The following is a 19654-nucleotide window of genomic DNA, read 5'->3' as shown; positions in this document are numbered from 1 at the left end:
TTTGGAATCTTCCCTGCGTTCTTTTGTTCCTGTTAGTTTTTCCCAGTCTCTGTGTTCCCATTTATGAGATCCTGTTGTTGTTTTTTTCATCATTCTGGACTTTAGTTTTTGCCTGCTTCCTTTGGGCACCTTGTGTTTGCCTACTCCTTTTTGGATCGCTTTGTTGGTTGGAACTCTGCCTTTTTGTTAATAAATCCTCAAGCTCAAACTTCTCCTGCCTGATCTCTGCTTTTGGGTCCTAATTGGAGATGTATTTGGACATTTTAAAACCCGTTGGTGCTGTTGTAAAGCATCAAAAACATCTCACATTCAAAAACACACAAAGAATGTAGACAACATCCTGGTACATATAAATATCTAGTAGATAAGATGTAAACATATAAAAATTAGAATATTTTAAAGTACCAGTTTCCTCCTGTGGTTTTCTGTTCATCCTGAACAAATGTTTAAAGTCATGCTGCAGTCCTGCACTGTAACAAATTGCTGTAAAAATACTGGATATTTTGCACAGTAGTGTACCGTTTTCCATTAATACAGTTGAATACTGTAAATTCTGATGTCTTTGAGGAACAAAATATTAACGGCAAGCTCCTGTAAATTCTTACGGTAAAAAGCAGTATTTCTTTATTTTTTACAGCAAGCTACCTATAATCTTACGGTATAATATAGTATTTTTTTTTCTTTTTCAGTTAACTTTAAATCAGACTTGATCTTCGGTCCGTTTAATAGTTCATCTGAGCAAAATAAAAAATTAAATGAAATTAAAAATAGGCCTACACATAAGTGTTTTTATTTAAGAATGAGGACACAATAACAAGAAGATGAAGAATTAGTTTTCATCCGGACTCTTAAACTGACAGCACCAAACTGGATGGAGCACTTGAGGCATCACCTGCTGCTTTCCTCACCGTTCTCTCATCCATCCTGTCCCCGTGGCTTTCTTAAGAAGGTAAATATAATCTTGCAAAAGTCAGCATAATGCTAATGTGATTTTGTGTTGGATTAACATTTTATTGACTGTTTTTGCCGAAAAGATTGAGTCAAAAGTACGTGCCGCATGCTAGCATACGTTACTCTCATTTAGCAACTATGTGGGCAAAAGTTTAGCTTTCTGTTGAAGCACATTACTTACATTAGCATAAGTTAGCTTGGGCATTTGATTTGTTATCAGATCTAGTTAAGATGGGCTACAAGGTTCTATTTTACCATTTATTGTTTTACTTTTTCAAGTAAAACGGTTTATGGGAGTTTATAGGGAGAAGCTTGTTATGCAGGTTGATGCAAAAAGCTAAAAAGTAGCTTCACATATGCACTAATGTAATATACAGTAGCTACAAGTTAGTTGACTAGTTGTTGATGTAATGTTGTTTTTTTCTTGAGAGAGTATTTTAAAGATTATTTTGCTGTGAAGGCCTGTAGTGAAAACATGATAACTTGCAACATGTGGTAAAACCTGCAGGAATACATTTGCACATGTCAGGCACATGCAAACTCATAGTTGTCTGCCTAATACATCTTTCAAGTGTGGTTTCCCTGAATGCACAAGAGCTTTTTCTAAGAAAGCATACAAGCTATATTGCTCCTTCCATCCTCCACCATTCAAACAATAATTGAACATTATCAGGAAATACATGACATCAATCAGTCTCACCTACTTTCCAAGCTTAATGAGAAGTTGACATCACTTGGACTTTGTTCGCTAACTGCTCTTCTTAAGTTGACAATAGACACCATGGCTGAGGAGCCTGATACAGTCTTCAAAGTATCTATATGTTGAACTTTGCCAAAGATAAAGTTTCCCAAAGATAACAATGTTTCCTAATGCCACCCTCAAATCAAAGTTTAATAGATACTGTAATAACAGCTGATCTGTTGTAATCTTGAATCATGAATGTTTTGTTTCTCATAAATAGTTTATCAAAATGAGATCACTCTAATAATTATGAGACACAGGGGTCATTATCATAAAAAGACATCATAATTTTTTATACAATTACTCTGATAGGGTTCCATATTAAATGCAAATGATCTTTACTTACCATACCTAATATCCTATATACTTTCTCTATTATTACATTTTAGGCACCTCATTGGGATTAGTCCTGAGAGAGGAAGAAAGTTCAGCCAGGGGAAGGTGGTGCCAAAGAAGATGGGGAAGCTGGTCCACAAAAAGGCAAAATCTGTCTCAGATGTCCAGGTTCATTTTGGACCCACCATTGTTGAGAGCCAGTTTGATATGTTTAATTGTTATTGTTAATGGAATGTGTCGTGCACTTGTCATAGTTCAAGAAAAAATTCTGACAACCAAGTAGTAATGGTGTTTTTATGGATTTTGTAGATACTAAAAATGTTCAGCTTTAATAAATGCCTAATGTTGTAAGGCCATCTCTTGTCTGAGCCATTTCTGTGACAGCTATTTTCATTTATTATTATTATTATTATTATTATTATTATTATTATTATTAATAATAATATTATTTCAGGGGTTTTCATTTTTAAATGTAAATCTTTTAAATCATTAGTTTATATCACTGTGAAGATCACATTCTATAGTTTTACAGTAATAACTTGTTAATGGAGAATACTGTAGGAACTGTAAAATAACAGTATAATTGCAACCAAAGAGCTGACAGTATAATACTGTAATCTTTATTTTCCATACAGCACAGTACTGTAATATTTTTACATTTTATTCAGTTCATGGTTGTGATTGTCATTTTTTCTTTCAATCTGCTTGTCTCACACATCCTGTTCAATAGGCTCCAACTTCCTGAATTATGTTGTTTGTTCTACATTGGTGAAAATAGTTTCAATCAGCATTATGTAAGAAAAAGACAATAACGACAATGTTTCGCAGCGTTTTTATTCAATGTAATAAAACAGCAAACAATTTGCTTCTAGATAGATAAATAGAAAACATTTTACACATTAATATTCCTAAAATGCTTAACCAAAAAGCTCTGAGGACATTTTGTTGAGAACAAGTGATGCAGTGCCCCCATTTTGGCCAATTAATAGCAACAATATATGTTACATGATACATAGGAAACAGGAGACTGAGCAGTCTGTCTGTCCCTGTCATCAATCTGCTGATATACAAATTATAATCATCACATCTCTAACAAAGCAGAACAAAAGCTCATTCAACAGGTATCAATGATAACAGTGCCCCTTCAGTCTAGTCACTGTATGTTTCACAGACTTACATTAGCATACCTATATAATCAAATATCTAAATGTATTCAAATCTAAGTGTCTGTTTTTATTCTGAGACACACAAACAGCTTTACAAAATAATTCACTGTAAATATTTATTTTCTCTTTTTCTATAAAAATAAATTCCGTGAACATTTTTAGTTCTGAAGACAAAACATTTAAATTGTGAAGTAGAAGATGATTGATATTTATAAGTCAGTTGATATTATCATGCAGAGTCTGACTGCAGTGTTTAAACAGATAAAGCCTTCATTTTGCACATCCATCTTTGTTTCTGAGCACAGCTCACTGATCTCCATTTATCATTCTGGACAGACATTACACACTGACCATTAGTAGCAGTAGGAGGAGGTTGTGGTGTCCAGTAGCTGAGGGAAGAACATGATGTTTAGATCAAGGCTGATAGGTTTTATGATTCAAAGTGTTTAGGAATGTGTCTCTCACCTTTCAGTCAGATTACTTCCATCAATCCACTTCCATCTCCCACCTTCAGCTCTCAGGCCAAACCAGTATCCAACGGTTACTGAACTACCCCAGCTGTATGCATTGAGTGCATTCTGACAACAGAGAAACAGTTATCAGATATTTAAACACTATAACTTAATAATCATACTGTGATCTACAGACTCACAGTGTTCAAACCTGGAGAAAATACATTTCAATTTAATAATTGTGTTCATGGGCGTGAATTTCATCTAACAGATGGGGAGGACACTAAAATTAAAATTTCTTAAGAGCAATTTTTGAAGGGGACACAGATAATACATACAACATTGTACTTGTAGCAGATATGTGTAGTAAGTTGGCTGGCAAAGCTGTTTTATATTTAGATGACTGACTTTGTTCGGCTCATTTTCTAGAACCAGTGTGTAGCATGAAAACACGGTGGGGGGAATTAGGAAGCTAGCCAACGTTAACAATCCTAAGGAAGTAAATCTGTTTCATTGGATTTTGAAATTTAAAAAGCCATTGAATTTCTAGCACTGAATATATTTATGCATTGAAATTATGTATCTCAAATTTTTGCTACAAAATTTTAGTCTTCAAATGTTCAACAACTCATCTTCACCTTTAAATTTCTAAGTTTCACAAATTCAGAATTAGAAATTCAAATAAACAAATGAAATATACCAAATTCAGATGCAAAATACAATGTTTAAAACTCAACTAATATATTTTGAACTTGATCAAATTCAGTAGGGAATATGCCATATTCAGCTGCAAAATGTAATGTATAAAATTCAGTGTTAACATCTGGGAACCCAAGGAAAAGCAGTCGATTCTAGATTATATCAGGAGTGTGCCATAGTGGATTTGGTCTGCTATTACTCTGCTATATAGAGTTAGAATATGGACAGTTTTACCAAAATTGATGGTGACTTGCACATTTGCTCGGACGCGGCAGCCAGCTGAAGCTCACAGACCCCGCTGTCAGCTGGCTGGAGCTCTTTCAAGATCCTCGATCGTTTATTTAAATAACACAACACAAATATGTATTATAAGATTAACGTGAACCTGTGAATATCTGCCTTTTTGGAGTTAAAAAGCTTCACAAGCAATTGCGGACGTAATGTCCTCACTGGTCAGCTGTCTCACACACACACACACACACACACACACACAGACAAGTATGTTAAAGAGAGACGTGTCTCTCCTTTCAGAAGCTGCTCTCCCATAGATATATATAAAGGCTAGATGTCTTACGGTGGAGTCTCTAACGTCATCACCGGCAGCCATCTTGTCACAGTCAAGCTTTCTTGACTGATGTAAGGTGAGTGATCTGCACGAACACAAATACTCTTATCTCGCTGAAATCTTGACGGATTTACAAACGGTTTGGTTTCTTACAAACGTTATTAACGTGGCTATAATTCTGGATGCTTGAACATGTTGAAATTGCAGCTTTTCTTTTCGAAAAACGACTTAATCGTGCAGCATAGTTGTGTATCACTACTACTTGCGCAAGTTATCAAGGCTGAGACCACAATCGAGCTGTTTTACTGACACCAATAACGATTTTATGATGACTAATCTTTTGTCTAAATTACAGTCTTTGTGGATGTGGTTGTAGTTATTAGCTGGCTAATAACAAGAAGCTGTGAGTGTGGTTGTAGTTATTAGCCTAGCTGGCTAATAACAAGAAGCTGTGAGTGAGACCTAGTAGCAGCTAACGTTACAGTTTAGCATAGCTATGACATAATAGTATTACAAGATTGTTGTTGACCCAAGGCTTTTTAGAAGTTTGTTTACACAATCGCTGAATGTTTCTTTTGGACACCTTTTTATAACTAGTTTAGTGTGGTTGTCTTATTCTAAAGTACATACATGCATACATGATGCATACATGCACACATGCATACATACAATTACCCCAAACATATGATAATTTAGGTGTGTATTTTTGTCCTTACCGTTAATGTTGAAAGAAGGAAAAAAGGGTTGGAAATGTTGACAATAATTTATATATCTGGGTACGTTTCTCACGTTTTTAAGGTTTCCCAAAACCGGAAAGATGAGGAGACAGTGGGAACTTGCTCTAAGAAGGGACAGTTTTGTTGACTCTGACAGGACACTGCTCTGCAGTGAGCACTTCAGGAGTGAGGACTTTGACAGAACGGGGCAGAATGTCTGGCTTAAACCATGCCAACCATTTACAACTTTCCAGCTCATCTTCAAAGTGTATGTGTATCATTGACCAACAATAATTCAAGGTGTATAAGATTGATATATCAATATGTGATTAAATGTCACTTTAGTTTTTGTTACTGCAAGTTATATAATGTGTTGTTTATTACAGCACATTTTAGACACTCAAAACTTCTTTACTTACGTTTATTTTAGCTGGTAGCAACAAGAAGCACAACCACCTCTAGAAGAGCGGAAAACAACCTGCCAATGGACTTGTCTCAGGATGCACCTCAACCTGATGTTGTGAGTATTTGCATGTGGAATATCAAACAAATGAGAGCATCATATGGCTTATTATATTAAATCCTTTATCTTGGTGGTACCCAGAAAGGTCTATGATGGTGTTAGTAGTCTAAGAGCCCAATATTATTTGAGGTGGTACTCTGTGTAAAAAGTTTGAGAACTACTGGCTATCTCACTTGCTCTGTCACTCATACGCTTGAATGAATAAACATGTGTGAACATTGAAACCACACCCAGGGGTAGGCAACCTTTTCAATCAAAAGAGCCAACCCAGAGTTGGGACCAGCAAGCAGAGCTGCTGTCTGTATAAAATTCTCCTCCTCACCTATAAAGCTCTTCATGGTCAGGCCCCTTCATATCTTAAAGAGCTCATAGTACCCTATTACCTCTTTAGAACACTACGTTCTCTGAATGCATGGCTACTTGTGGTTCCTATAGTCTCTTCAGTTACCAAGCTCCTCTCCTGTGGAACCAGCTTCCAGTTGTGGTTTGAGAGGGAGACACCCTCTCCACATTTGAGAGTAGGCTTAAGACGTTCCTCTTTGATAAAGCTTATAGTTAGGGCTGGATCAGGTGAGTCCTGAACCATGCACCTCACTTCTTCCCCGGAGTTCTTGTGCTTTCTCGTCTCGCAGGTTCTCATGGATCCTAGTGGAGCCTCCTGCCATTTTCCCGCTTGACTGCCATTGCCAATTCTGTTGTTGCTGTGCACCTGTCTGTCTGTCTCTCTCTCTCGCTGTCTCTCTCTCTCTCACCCCAACTGGTCGAGTCAGACGACCGCCCACCTAGAGCCGAATGGTCTGTCCTAGGTTTCTGCCTCTTAACAGGCAGTTTTTCCTTGCCCTTGTCTCCAAAGTCTTGCTCATGGTGGTACTGTTGAGTCTCTGTAAATAATGTTATAAGGAGTTCGGTCTAGACCTGCTCTATTTGAAAAGTGTCCTGAGATAACTTTTTTTATGAATTGGCGCTATACAAATAAAATTGAATGAATTGAATTTTTTGAATTTTTTATCTCTATCCTCCATGTGTATACCTCCACAGTAGTGTAGTTCTCTCTACAGGGTGGGTATTTCAACATGCAGCATTTCTTTATGTATATTTGTAAAGGAAAATCTTGTACCTATTTTTTATTGCAAATAAATGTCACTTTTATAATAGTTTAAACTTGTTTAAAATAAACATGTAATAATTCAAATTATTTTATTATATTAGTAATATACATATTATAAAAGTATATATATATATATATATATATATATATATGAGTTTTAGTAGCCTATATATTGATTTAACATAAATACCTTGTGCTTGTGTATATTCATTGCACCTATATTTTCTGTTTAATGTTATTTTCATATGGAAATCCATGGTTATAATTATTCATAAGTATGCAGTGTCATAACTACATCTCTGACGTTTATAACAAACCAAACCGTTTGAAAATCGGTAGAAAATTGAGCAAGTTATGGTTATTTAAATAGTACATGCACCATTAAAACACAATGTTACGAGTGAGCGAGCTGACTGTGGCAAGATGGCCGCCAGGTGCGGACGTCAACCTCCATTGGCCAGCAGCGCGGACGAGACATCTAGCCTTTATATATATCTATGTGCTCTCCCACTCATCTGACTGCTGCTCTGAATCTAGAATCGATTGCTTTTCCTTGGGTTCCTGGATGTTAACACTGAATTTTAAACATCACATTTTGCAGCTGAATCTGGCCTATTGAGTTTGAGGAAGTTGAAAATATATTAGGTGAAATTTATACATTGTATTTTGCATCTGAATTTTGAGAAAAGAATCCCACGAGTCCCTGGGACTTCTGCCTAGCATTAACGTAAAGGCAGAACACCAAGCAGTGGACCAAACCACTGTGAGACAAGGGAGGGGGGACTCAAAATGATTCTATACTTAAAACCCATTTGTTGCCCTGTTTGCATTTGTGTTATTTTACTACTTACACAATTATTTGAAGTATTTAATTATGTACCATACACAGCATGGTTTTAATGACATTTTTAGGGGGGGGGATTAACCCTCAGATGGGGTGGGTCCTGACCCCCCCCGATCCCTCCCCAATTTCCACCTATGTGTGTCATAAAAATGTCCACAGTTTTCTCATTACCTTTTCCTCTGGACTATGTACAACAACCAAATCTGAACTCTTTCCTCTGCAGACTTGTTGAGCTTCTTCCCAGGTTTTCTGATCAGGAGGATTAGCGTCATGAATCACATAGCAGTTAGACCCACTGAGTATCCAGCCATTCTGACAAGCTTGACACTGTCTCACTGAAACAACAGAAACCAACCAATATACAACAATTACTGCATCGTGATCAGTGTTGGGAGTAACGCGTTACAAAAGTAACGCAATTACAGTAATGTATTCCTTTTTGCTGTAACGCAGTAATATAACGCATTACTAATTAAATTTCGGTAATATTATACTCGTTACAGTCTGAGTAACGCGAGTTACAACGCATTTTAACGCAACATTTAGTGGTGCATTGGTTTTTTTAAGAATTCACCAACACCGCGACACATTTCTTCACAGGAAAAAAAAAAAAAAGCCGTATTATTTTCCTGTCGCTGTATTCGATGGTTAAGATGACTGCAGAGACAAATACATTTGCGAGAATAGCACTTATTGAAGTGCTATAAACAAACATTTTACAACAATGCCATACTTTTGAGTATTTTCATTTTCTCCTACTTGCCTATTATATGTTTTACTTATCTATTTTGTATAGCTTTAGTTACTTTGCATATTTATATTAATTATACAAAATATGAATAATCTATGATGTATTAAAGTGGATAAAGACGAGACTTCATTGATCCGGTGGTGAAATTCACAAGCTAGCTGCCAAATCAAACTTCCCCTGTTATTTTGGTGAAAGTAACTCAAAAGTAATGCAAAAGTAGTGTAACGCATTACAATTCAGAGACAGTAATATTGTAATATAACTAATTACTCTCAAATGACAGTAACTAGTAATCTATAATGTATTACATTTTGGAAGTAACTTGCCCAACACTGATCGTGATATTAATATTATTATTGGATCTAATTAATAGGATCTGAACATACCGTTATTTGTTTTGGGGCAGTAGACATCAATGCTCCACTGAACTCGACTGACGTTGAGTTTATTCCAGGTTGTCTCCATGTCTTGTATTCGTTCTGTTAAGTTCTTCCTCTGTGTCTCCAGCTCCTGGTTTCGTGAGTTCAGCTGCAGGTTTTGTGTTGTCAGGTTCTGGACGTCTGCAGTCAGGTTTGTGATCTTACTTTCTAAGACAGTATAGTTTTGTGTCAGGTTGCCCAACCGGACTGTCAGACTGTTGTTGTCCCTCCTCAACTTTTCATTGTCTAAGCTGAGTTTGTTGTTGAGGTTTGTCAGGTTGCGATTGGCAGCCATCAGCTCACTTTCATCACTCTGACGACTTAATGTAGCAACTGCAAAATGAAAATTAGCTTCTTAATTATAGTGATAAAGCAATATTTGTTGTTGTTGTCAAATCATTTTCACCTTTGGAAACCATTTCCTGTCTCACTCTAGATTTTCCAGCCTTTTAGAAGATTTCAACAAGTCCCTTGAAAAGACCTAAACCAACTCTAAGGGTTCTATTTTAACGATCGAAGCGCACGGCGTGAAGCGCCTGGCTCAGGTACGTTTAGAGCGTGTCCAAATCCACTTTTGCTAGTTTGACGGTGGAAAAAAGGGTCTGTGTGCCGGGCGCATGGTTCATAAGGTTTTACCTAGTGTCTTCATTAATTCATAGGTGTGTTTTGGGCGTAACATGCAATAAACCAATCAGCAAGTCATCTCCCATTCCCTTTAAAAGCCAGGCGCGTTTGTACCTTGGCGCATTGCTATTATGATGCGGACTTGGGCCTTTAAATCATACTAAAGACTACAAATATCTCACATTTCCTAAAACAGCTGACCACTAGTTATAAATCAACATTACTCAAACAGGAGTAAATAGTAGAATAGAATAGTGTACTTGTTGACAAAGTCTTTCAGTCACTGATTTGATGCACTTGCGAGGCCTTTATGGCAGCAGGACAGTGTATGTGGGATTGACTCAAAGTTAGACTGGCCATATTCATTGTTATGAAGCAATATGTCACCAAGTACAACAGTGTGGCTCACAGATGTGTGTTTAATAGTTTTGGATAACAATGGAGCTTTATGTCACAGAGGAAGAAGATATATCCAACACATTCTCACTCCCATCCCTTCAAAAAGTGATGCTTGGTTAGGTGCCTTTGGCTTTTGTTATTGACGCAAAAAGTCTTCTTTAGCGTCATATTTAGACGTGCTTGGTTGGGACTCTTGGCATCACATTTCGACGCTCTGTATCAGGACCCTTGGTGTCACGCAGATTTTGGGTCTTTCATACTACTACCGTTCGTTACCATCGCTACCGTCGCTCTTAATACTACGTCATCTTACAGCGCCCCGGTCGTGCTGCTGCTCTGCCCGGTGCATTCCAAAGAGACGCTAAAGGGTGATTTTTATGTCGGTATCCGACACTGAGAGACGGGTTGATATATCAGGCTTTGATACACACACTACTGTATTGTTAGTGGACACATTTATTGTTGGTATGGGTCTGATGGGATTTGTTGACAAGAAAAAAAATATAGAATATCACTTGACTTAACCTTTAATTCCTTTTATGCATCAAGGTTGTGAGAGAAGCATGTGAGAGAAGCATGTGTATTTTTTTCACTTTCAATTCAATTTCATGTGAAATGTTTTCACTTTCATTGGCGCCTCTGTTTTATTCTGAATGTGGCCAATTCCAACCTGATCTCACAGAATTCCATGAAATGAACACGGCTCCTTAACTCAAAATCTGTGGCAGTGTCACGTAATCGCCAAAAATTCTGTGATGGGCCCACGGAAGAATTCCGTGAAATTAACACGGCCCCTTAAAAGTCCGTGATGGGCCCAGAAAATAATTCCGTGAAATGAACATGGCCTCTTAAGAACGGGACGGCCGTATACAGCGGACCGGTTGATATTAGGAAAATAACAACAGGTTGGGTTTAGGAAAAGAACAACGGGACGGTTGGTTTAGGAATCCTGACATGCAGGACACGGTCCCCGGTCTCCTGGGTGAAAGTCCTGTGTTGTTTGTCCCATCCACCATCCCAACCAACCTCCTTACGCGGATTTTTGGGCTTTCATACTACTCGCTACTGTTGTCGCTCTTAATGCTACGTCATCTTCTCATTGACTTTACTTTGGCATTGTTTTCCATGGTGGCCACATGGAATTTTCACACCTTCCGTCCCACCACCACGTAATGCGCTGTTAACAGTTTGTGATAATTTCACGGAATTCTGTGAGACCAGGCTGCAAATTCATGACTTATATCAAATATTGGTTACAGACAAAAACTAATACTGTTAGGCCGGTTACACACTGGATGCGTCGCGCGAGCGTGGCGTTTCTGTTGCGTCTCAGAAGCGTGGCGGCTGCGTGGATTTTTCTGTGTCCTACACACCAGAAGCATGTCTGACGCGGCGCTGCTCCTGCTGCTAGGTACAGGGAGGACTGATCTCGGGACATAGCGCCGACACATTCAAACTCTGAAAAATGGGTAAGTGGCTGGTTTCAACATAAAAAAAAGTCACGTGATTTGGATCACCCTTGTTCGACGTACGGGGAGAGAGTTGTTAAACATAAATATATAGCCTACTGATTTGATTAAAGCAAGACATCGTCGACAGTATTGACTGCAAAATATGTTAAAGAATATTTCGTTCTGTATGACAGGTGCAATATTTGAAAATCTTTTCTCTGAAATTTTTTATTACATTTATATCTACATTGATGTCAAAACCTAGAGACTTTCAAACATCAAGATGTCATTTGTTAATATGCATTCGTGTGTATGACATATAAACATATTTTCCTATTCTAATTTTGCCAGGAAACGCTTCCAACACGCTCGCGTCTCGCGTGAAAAATAGGCGTCGGTTCTATTTCTAGCAGGCACGTGTCTCAGACGTGGCTGACACGCTCGTGCGACGCATCCAGTGTGTAACCGGCCTTATTCTTTAAGGTTTGTCTCATGTCTAAGTGTGAGTTCATGCATGGACTGCCTGTTCAGTATACTTACGGTGGTAGACGATGATGACTGCTATGATGCCCAACAACAGAATGACACAAAGAATCCCCAAACAACAGGCCAGCTGCTGATACTGGAGAAGTTTGTTGTTTGCTTTCTTTTCTAACAAGGATCCTGCTGAGAATAATAAAAGGATTTATTGCCAAGTAAGTAACAGTAGTACATTTTTATTATTTTTTTTTTTATTTTATAACTTACCGTTTGTTTCAGCAGTTTCTTCAGTTGTTTTACTCTGCCCCTTCACTTCATCGTACACGGTTTCCTCCTCCTTTCTAGCTGTAAGGTTGAAGGACACAACCTCATAGTTAATTACTGCATAGTGGTGAAAGAAAGACTTTAAAGGCTTTTTTTAAATACCATGGTCTGGGTGAATACTCAATTCTGATTGGCTGCAGGGTGTCCATAAAAAGTGTTATAGGACACATACTAAAGGAGTTCCGGTGAAACTGACTGTTTACTGTTCTAAATGAATGTGCTACATTAAAACAAAAAGGAAATGTGAATCTGTTCATTTTAACACTGTGAGGTGCTTCAGTGCCCCTCTGAACACCACAGGATGGAGCTAATACACAAGCTGCAAGAAGTAAGTTTTAGTGCCCCTCTGAACTGACTTTGTTTCACAGCGAATAACGTTATCTCACATCCCGTTCGCTGTTCAGGTCGCTATCAGGCTGCAGCCAACAGTAACGTTACACATCGCAGATAAAATTGTTTGTAAAAGTCGTATTGTTTTGGGGTTAATGACATGGCTGATAGCTAGCTTGTCTTGTTCAACATACTGTCAAATTATTTTTACTGATTGCCAACTGTACACAATGTTATTGACTTTGGATCTTGCTAGCATAGTGTTAGCTTTCTGGCTCGTAGCTAAGCTGAAGGGTTCTACAAGCTGAGCGGACTATAAATATCTCCCGTTGCTAAGGGTGGCAAGTCGTATCTATGGTCCTTCCTGTTTACTGGAGGAGTGAACAACATTTGCATTGCATAAGAACCTTATAGGATGGGAATGATTGTTCCAGGTATTAGTTCAACCCTCAGGTGTAACCAGGGAAACTGAGTTATTGTTTAGAAAAACTTTAGATTTTGATTGTAAAACTAATTAAAATATAAACTACTGTTTTAAAAATATGTTATTTTGCAAGTGACCATGGTATAGCGGGTTAATGCCCTTCGAGGTGTCCATTGTCAGGTATTAATGGACTTCGGCGTGAACCGCCTCGCCGTCGTCCATTAATACCTGACAATGGACACCTCGTTGGGCATTAACCCTTAAATGTCAAAGTAACAAAAAAATCCCTCCTGATGAGGGTCGCTTTAGATACGGAGGCCCTAAAGCGCCGTAAGTAGTATTTTTTTATCTTGTAAGCACAAGATAACTTGTGGGAACAAGTTAATTATCTAGGTGATATTTTTTTTTTATCTTGTGCAAACAAGATAATAAATGTATAAATAAAATTCACTCAGAAAGGATCAAGAACCGTTCCTCTTCCGCTCTTGTTCCGTGCTGAGGCTTCACTGTCGCGGAGACGCAAACGCAGAGGGACACGCAGCGGCCGGCTGGTCAAGATTAAATCTTGGCTAGCTCTCTCTCCTGAGTTGGCTCAGTTTCCTCCCTGCATCGCACCGGAATATGTCCAGTATCTCCACCGCCATGTCTCTCGTTCCGGTCGGCATCTGGCTAGTACCTGTTGTTGGCCCGTATGAGGAGCGCCATGCCCTCCGCCCCTACTCGCCTTGCCTCCGGCAGCCATGGTGGAGTAAACCACCGCAACCTTCAGCCACTGTGCCGATCAGCTAGCGCGGCTGACAACCCGATTTCGCCGACTAGATGTGCCTTGATCAACGCTAGGTCTGTCATTAACAAGACATCTATCCTTAAGGATTTCTTCACCACACATGCTGTGGATATACTCCTTTTGACAGAAACCTGGATAAGTGCTGGTGAGTCTGATGCCCTCATTGAGCTTTCACCTCCAAACTGTACATTCTTCAACTCTCCTAGGACTACTGGACGTCGAGGAGGAATAGCGACAGTTTTTAAAAAGAGCTTATTTTGTAGGCCCCTGTCACCTTCTTCTTTTTCCTCTTTTGAACTTAGCATGTTTGTATTAGGTCGGTCGGATCCGGTACTATGTGCAGTAATCTACCGCCCGCCTAAATATAACAAACATTTTATAGAAGACTTTTCCCATTTCCTGGCTGGTATCATGACAGATTATGACAAGACTTTAATTGCTGGTGATTTTAACATACATGTCTGCTGTCCTTTAAAACCACTTGCTAGAGACTTTTTAGATAAGATTGATGCTTTTAATCTTTCACAACATGTTACTGGACCGACACAGGAATATGGCCACACTTTATATCTTGTTTTATCTTATGAGTTGCCTATTTCTAATATCCAAGTACATAATGCTGTTTTTTTCTGATCACATGCCTGTCTTATTTGATCTTTCTCTGCCCTCTCATAGTCTCAAACTGCCTGCTCCTATGCACCTGTGTCTTGTGTTTAAGCCCTCCACTGCTGCTCAGTTTACTTCTGCTTTTATTAATATAACCCAGTCTGGTAGTAGTTATTTGGCTAACCTTGACACAGAACAATTACTTTCTTCCTTCCTTTCCACCTGTGCCGACATTCTTAACACTGTTGCTCCACAAAAAGTTAGGTGCCTCAGATCTAAAACTGAGCCATGGCTCAATGATGGCACCCGTGAGGCCAGACGAGTGTGCAGGAGAGCTGAGCACAGGTGGAAAAAGGACAAGCTCCATGTATCATATGAAGTCCTTAAGGAAAGCTTGAGAAAATATCAGAAAACTGTCAAAGCTGAAAAAACAAGATATTTTCTGACATTATCTCCCAAAATATTAATAAACCTCTGGTCCTTTTTAAAACTATTGATTCTTTATTAAACTTTTACATTTTCTTAACTTCTTTTTAGGCAAGGTTGCCACTATCAGAGCCCATATCGCATAGTTAGCACTTGCTCAACTGTCCTCAACCAGTTTGAGCCTGTGTCGCTTTTAAATCTCACTGAAATCGTCACAAAACTAAAACCCTCATATTGTCCCACTGACACTGTGCCCCCTCGCCTCTTTAAGGAAGCCTGGGAGACTATTGGCCCGATTGTTCAAAAAATCATAAATAGTAGTTTGGCAGCAGGTGTCGTTCCAACATATGTCAAAGAAGCAGTTGTGGAACCCCTGATTAAAAAGAGAAATCTGGATTCCTCGGTTTTATCCAATTACAGACCTATCTCGAAGCTTCCTTTTATCTCAACAATTTTAGAGAAGACTGTACTTCTATAGCTGCAGTCTTTTTTAGATGTACATGGAATTTTTGAGATTTTTCAATCTGGGTTTAAAGCATTTCACAGCACTGAAACTCAACTTTTAAGAGTTTTTAATGACCTCTTAGTAACCATTGACACTGGCAATTCTACCATACTAGTGCTTTTAGACCTCACTGCTGCATTTGATACAGTTGACCACGCAGTTCTTATCTCCCATCTAGAGCACTGTGTTGGTATCAGGGACACTACTTTGCAGTGGTTTAAGTCCTATTTGTCTGGGAGATGCTTTTCAGTAAAGCTTGGGGACTTGGTTCATCTACTGCCCCCCCTTCTTTGTGGTGTTCCACAGGGCTCAATTCTTGGACCACTTCTCTTTTCCCTATATCTCCTCCCCCTAGGAAACATAATTAGAAAGCATGGCATCTCCTACCACTTCTACGCGGGCGACTCTCAAATATTTCTTCCCCTCAAAAGAGGTGAAAACAACTCCCTCATACCTCTACTAGAGTGTTTAAAAGATATTAAGGCCTGGATGGCTTCTAACTTTTTAAATCTAAATGAAGAAAAAACTGAGGTCATTGTGTTTGGACCCAGTCGGGCCGATGATATTCTTCCTGTTGACCTGGGCTACCTGCAACAATATGCTAACCCATAGTCACAAATCTGGGTGTGAAAATAGACAATGGTTTTAAACTTGATAAACAGATAAATAATGTTGTTAAATCCAGTTTCTATCACTTGAGGCTTTTATCTAAAATTAAACCTGTTTTATCTTGTAAGCACTTTAAGCATGTGATTCGTGCTTTTATTTCAACTCGTTTAGACTACTGTAATGCACTTTACATTGGCTTTAACTAAACCTCTCTCTCACGCTTACAGTTAATACAAAACTCGGCCGCTCGTCTTTTAACCGGAACTCGCAAGCATGAACACATAACACCAGTCCTGGCCTCGCTACATTGGCTCCCGGTCCATTTTAGAATACATTTTAAGATCTTATTGTTTGTTTTTAAATCACTGAATGGGTTGGCACCTGGCTACATCTCAGACCTCTTACAAGTTTACACCCCCTCACGGTCACTTAGGTCTACTGATCAACTTCGGCTGGTCGCTCCAAAAACCAGGTTAAAAACCAGGGGCGAACGCGCTTTTTCAGCTGCAGCGCCTAAACTGTGGAATGAGCTACCTCCACAGGTCAAATTGGCCCCGACCCTCGAATCTTTTAAATCCCGTCTTAAAACTCACTTATATTCCCTGGCTTTTAACCCAGCATGAGAACTGTGTGGTCTTATGTTGTTCTATGTGTTTATATGTGTTTTTTATGTTTTATTTCTTGTCCAGCACTTTGTAAACCTTTTGTTTTTTAAATGTGCTATATAAATAAAATGGATTGGATTGGATTGATAAGAGGAAACTCTGCCTTTTAAGGGGAAATACTTTAACACTTTAAATATTTGGATACATTTTCCTGACTGGGTTTAAGTAGCTGTGGTCTGGCTGGAATCTCCACTGTGGGTTACGTACTGTAAACAGGCAATACTAAACAAAAGATTATCAGTTTAAATCCAACATGAGTTCAGGGAATGGTAACTGCAGTAATCAGTTCTTTGAAATTAAATTAAAATGGGCCATTCCAGTGGATTAGTTGGTAGAAGGATTCAAGTTTGAAAGTAAAATTCAATGCAGAGGACAGAGTCAATCTTAGCAGTTGAAGATTGTGCGTGATTTATATAGCCGTACAAACATGATCAGCATCGGTCTACGAACCTACTGCTGAACACAATAAAAACCAAGGAGATCATCGTAGACTTCAGACGAAACAGCACAGCCCACGCCCCACTCCACCTGAACGCCGTCTGTGTGGAAAGGGTTCCATCTTTCAAATTTCTGGGAGTACACATTTCTGAAGATCTCTCTTGGACCACAAACATTAAAGAAATAACAAAGAAGGCCCAGCAGTGACTACACTTCCTGAGAATTCTCAGGAAACACCATCTCCAACAGAAGCTGCTGGTGTCCTTCTACCGGCCAACCATTGAAAGTGTACTCACTTTTTGCATCACAGCATGGTATGCGGGGTGTTCTGCAGAGGGTCATAGGCACAGCTCAAAAGACCATAGGCTGCCCTCTGCCCTCCCTGGAAGAGCTTGCCAACTCCCGCTACCTCAACAGAACCAGATCCATTCTCAAAGACACTGCCCACCCTGCTCACCACCTGTTCAACCTGCTTCCCTCTGGCAGGAGCTATAGGTCAATGAAAGCACGCACCGCCAGACTAACAAACAGCTTTTTCCCCTGGGTCATACGTACACTGAACAAACAATAACCCTGTGCAGTAAATGGCCATTTCCCACCCCCAACCCATCTCCCATCCCCTGTCATAACCAACCACACTACCTCTGGACATTACCTCATCTGCAAACCTTTCTTCTCTTCTTATGCCTAAAACTGCTGCTAACTTATGCATATGTGTGCGGGAGGGTGTGTGTTGTCTGGGAGGGATGGGAGGGTGTCAGTCAATTGTGGATGGGTGAGTGTGTGTGGGAGAGAGAAAAGAGAGAGCGGAATGTATGTAGGGGATGGGGGGTGTTTGTTACATATTTTAGATATTTTACTAATTATTTATCTTTTTAAAAGCACTGATCTGGAGCGGCACTTTGAATTTTGTTGTTTTAAATACACTGTATTCATGCAATGACAAATAAAGTTTGATTGATTGATTGATTTGAATTGTATGAGAATGTATTTAGTATGAGTATGTATTGTAAGTATGTTGTATTAAATTAGACAAAAACTAGAAATATGTTCTTTTTATACCCTAATTACACACCATACACCTACATTATTGCCTTATTAGAAACCACATATAATGCCGTAGGACTATTGGACCCAAAATATATACAGTATATACTTTACTATTATACCAAAATATGCTCTAAGTAGAAACCAAATAGATCTTAATACACTGTTAGACACTATTTAACACGATTATAGTGAACAAAAATCAAATTAAATTCCATAACAGATCCTAAATATGCTACAGTTAGACTCTATTCTACCGGTATCACCAACATTATGCACCTATTTGGATTCACTATTCTGATCAGAACTGTATTTTCTATTCAGTATTAGTGAAGAAAATACCAGTACAAGATATCAACATTGCATATGATCACAAGAACAAAGATGCAGTATCTTATTCATACTGATAGCATGATACTTTTTAAGATGTGTATTTTTGATAAACTCTATTTAAAAAAAAACTAAACTTACCTTGGGTTGGAGGATGTTTGTTACTTTTGAATACAACCGAAGCGTAGTTAACCTCCTCCTCCGCCATGGTTACCGTCGCTCTGTTGGGTTCTGTCTGACTTGCAGACAGAGAAGTACTGCTGAAATTAATCCACCGCGCATATTCATTGGAGAACTGGTTGGTTCCTCTGTTAGGATAAGTCTGTAAGTCTGAAAAGAACAACTTCTGCTTTTGATTGAAAAAGTAATTTGCATTCATGACTGGCTGAATATGATCAGCCAGTCATAAATGCAAATATTCATTTTGTATAGTGTTTTTGACTTTGCCATTCAACATGCTGCCATAGCTGCTTGAGAAAGTCCATGCCCCTACAAGGTAATCATATCACTGGAGTGGCCATCCTTACTGAATCAGCACCCCCAAATTTTAACTTCATCGATGCCTCCAGACTTGATAAAAAAAGGAGGAGTAGCTATAATTTTTTCAGACTTGTTTCAATGTAAACAGGTATCATTTAGATATGCTGCTGCTGTCCTGGAATGTTTTCATGTTTTACTCCCGATTGTACAGAGATTGCAAAGTATTCAATTTTTTTGGATGAATTCTCTGAACTGCTGTCCATAAGGAATATGACGGTCTGTCAATATCAGGTGGTTTTTACATTTTACATGATATCCCCAAATGAAAACAGTGCTAAAGAACTTAGTAACTTACGTGTCACCTTTGGACTGTCTCAACATGTCTCTGGACCCACCAGCGATCAGGGCCATACCTTAAATGTATTCATCACAAGGGGTCATCATTTGTTACAGCTAT

General features: G+C 38.7%; 1 protein-coding gene and 1 pseudogene across 1 annotated transcript in view; both read right to left on the bottom strand.

The window, feature by feature from the left end:
- LOC118496018 (CD209 antigen-like protein C) overlaps positions 1-19654 on the bottom strand; it is a 331629-nt gene that overhangs the window by 278232 nt on the left and 33743 nt on the right. The gene's annotated exons all lie outside the window — the stretch shown is intronic.
- Positions 3667-19195, bottom strand: LOC116063988 (annotated as a pseudogene).

The sequence above is a fragment of the Sander lucioperca genome, chromosome 10 (assembly GCF_008315115.2).
Source record: "Sander lucioperca isolate FBNREF2018 chromosome 10, SLUC_FBN_1.2, whole genome shotgun sequence".
In the NCBI taxonomy this organism is placed as follows: Eukaryota; Metazoa; Chordata; class Actinopteri; order Perciformes; family Percidae; genus Sander; species Sander lucioperca.
The sequence above is the reverse complement of the archived record's forward strand: the minus strand, read 5'-3'. Positions and strand labels throughout refer to the sequence as shown.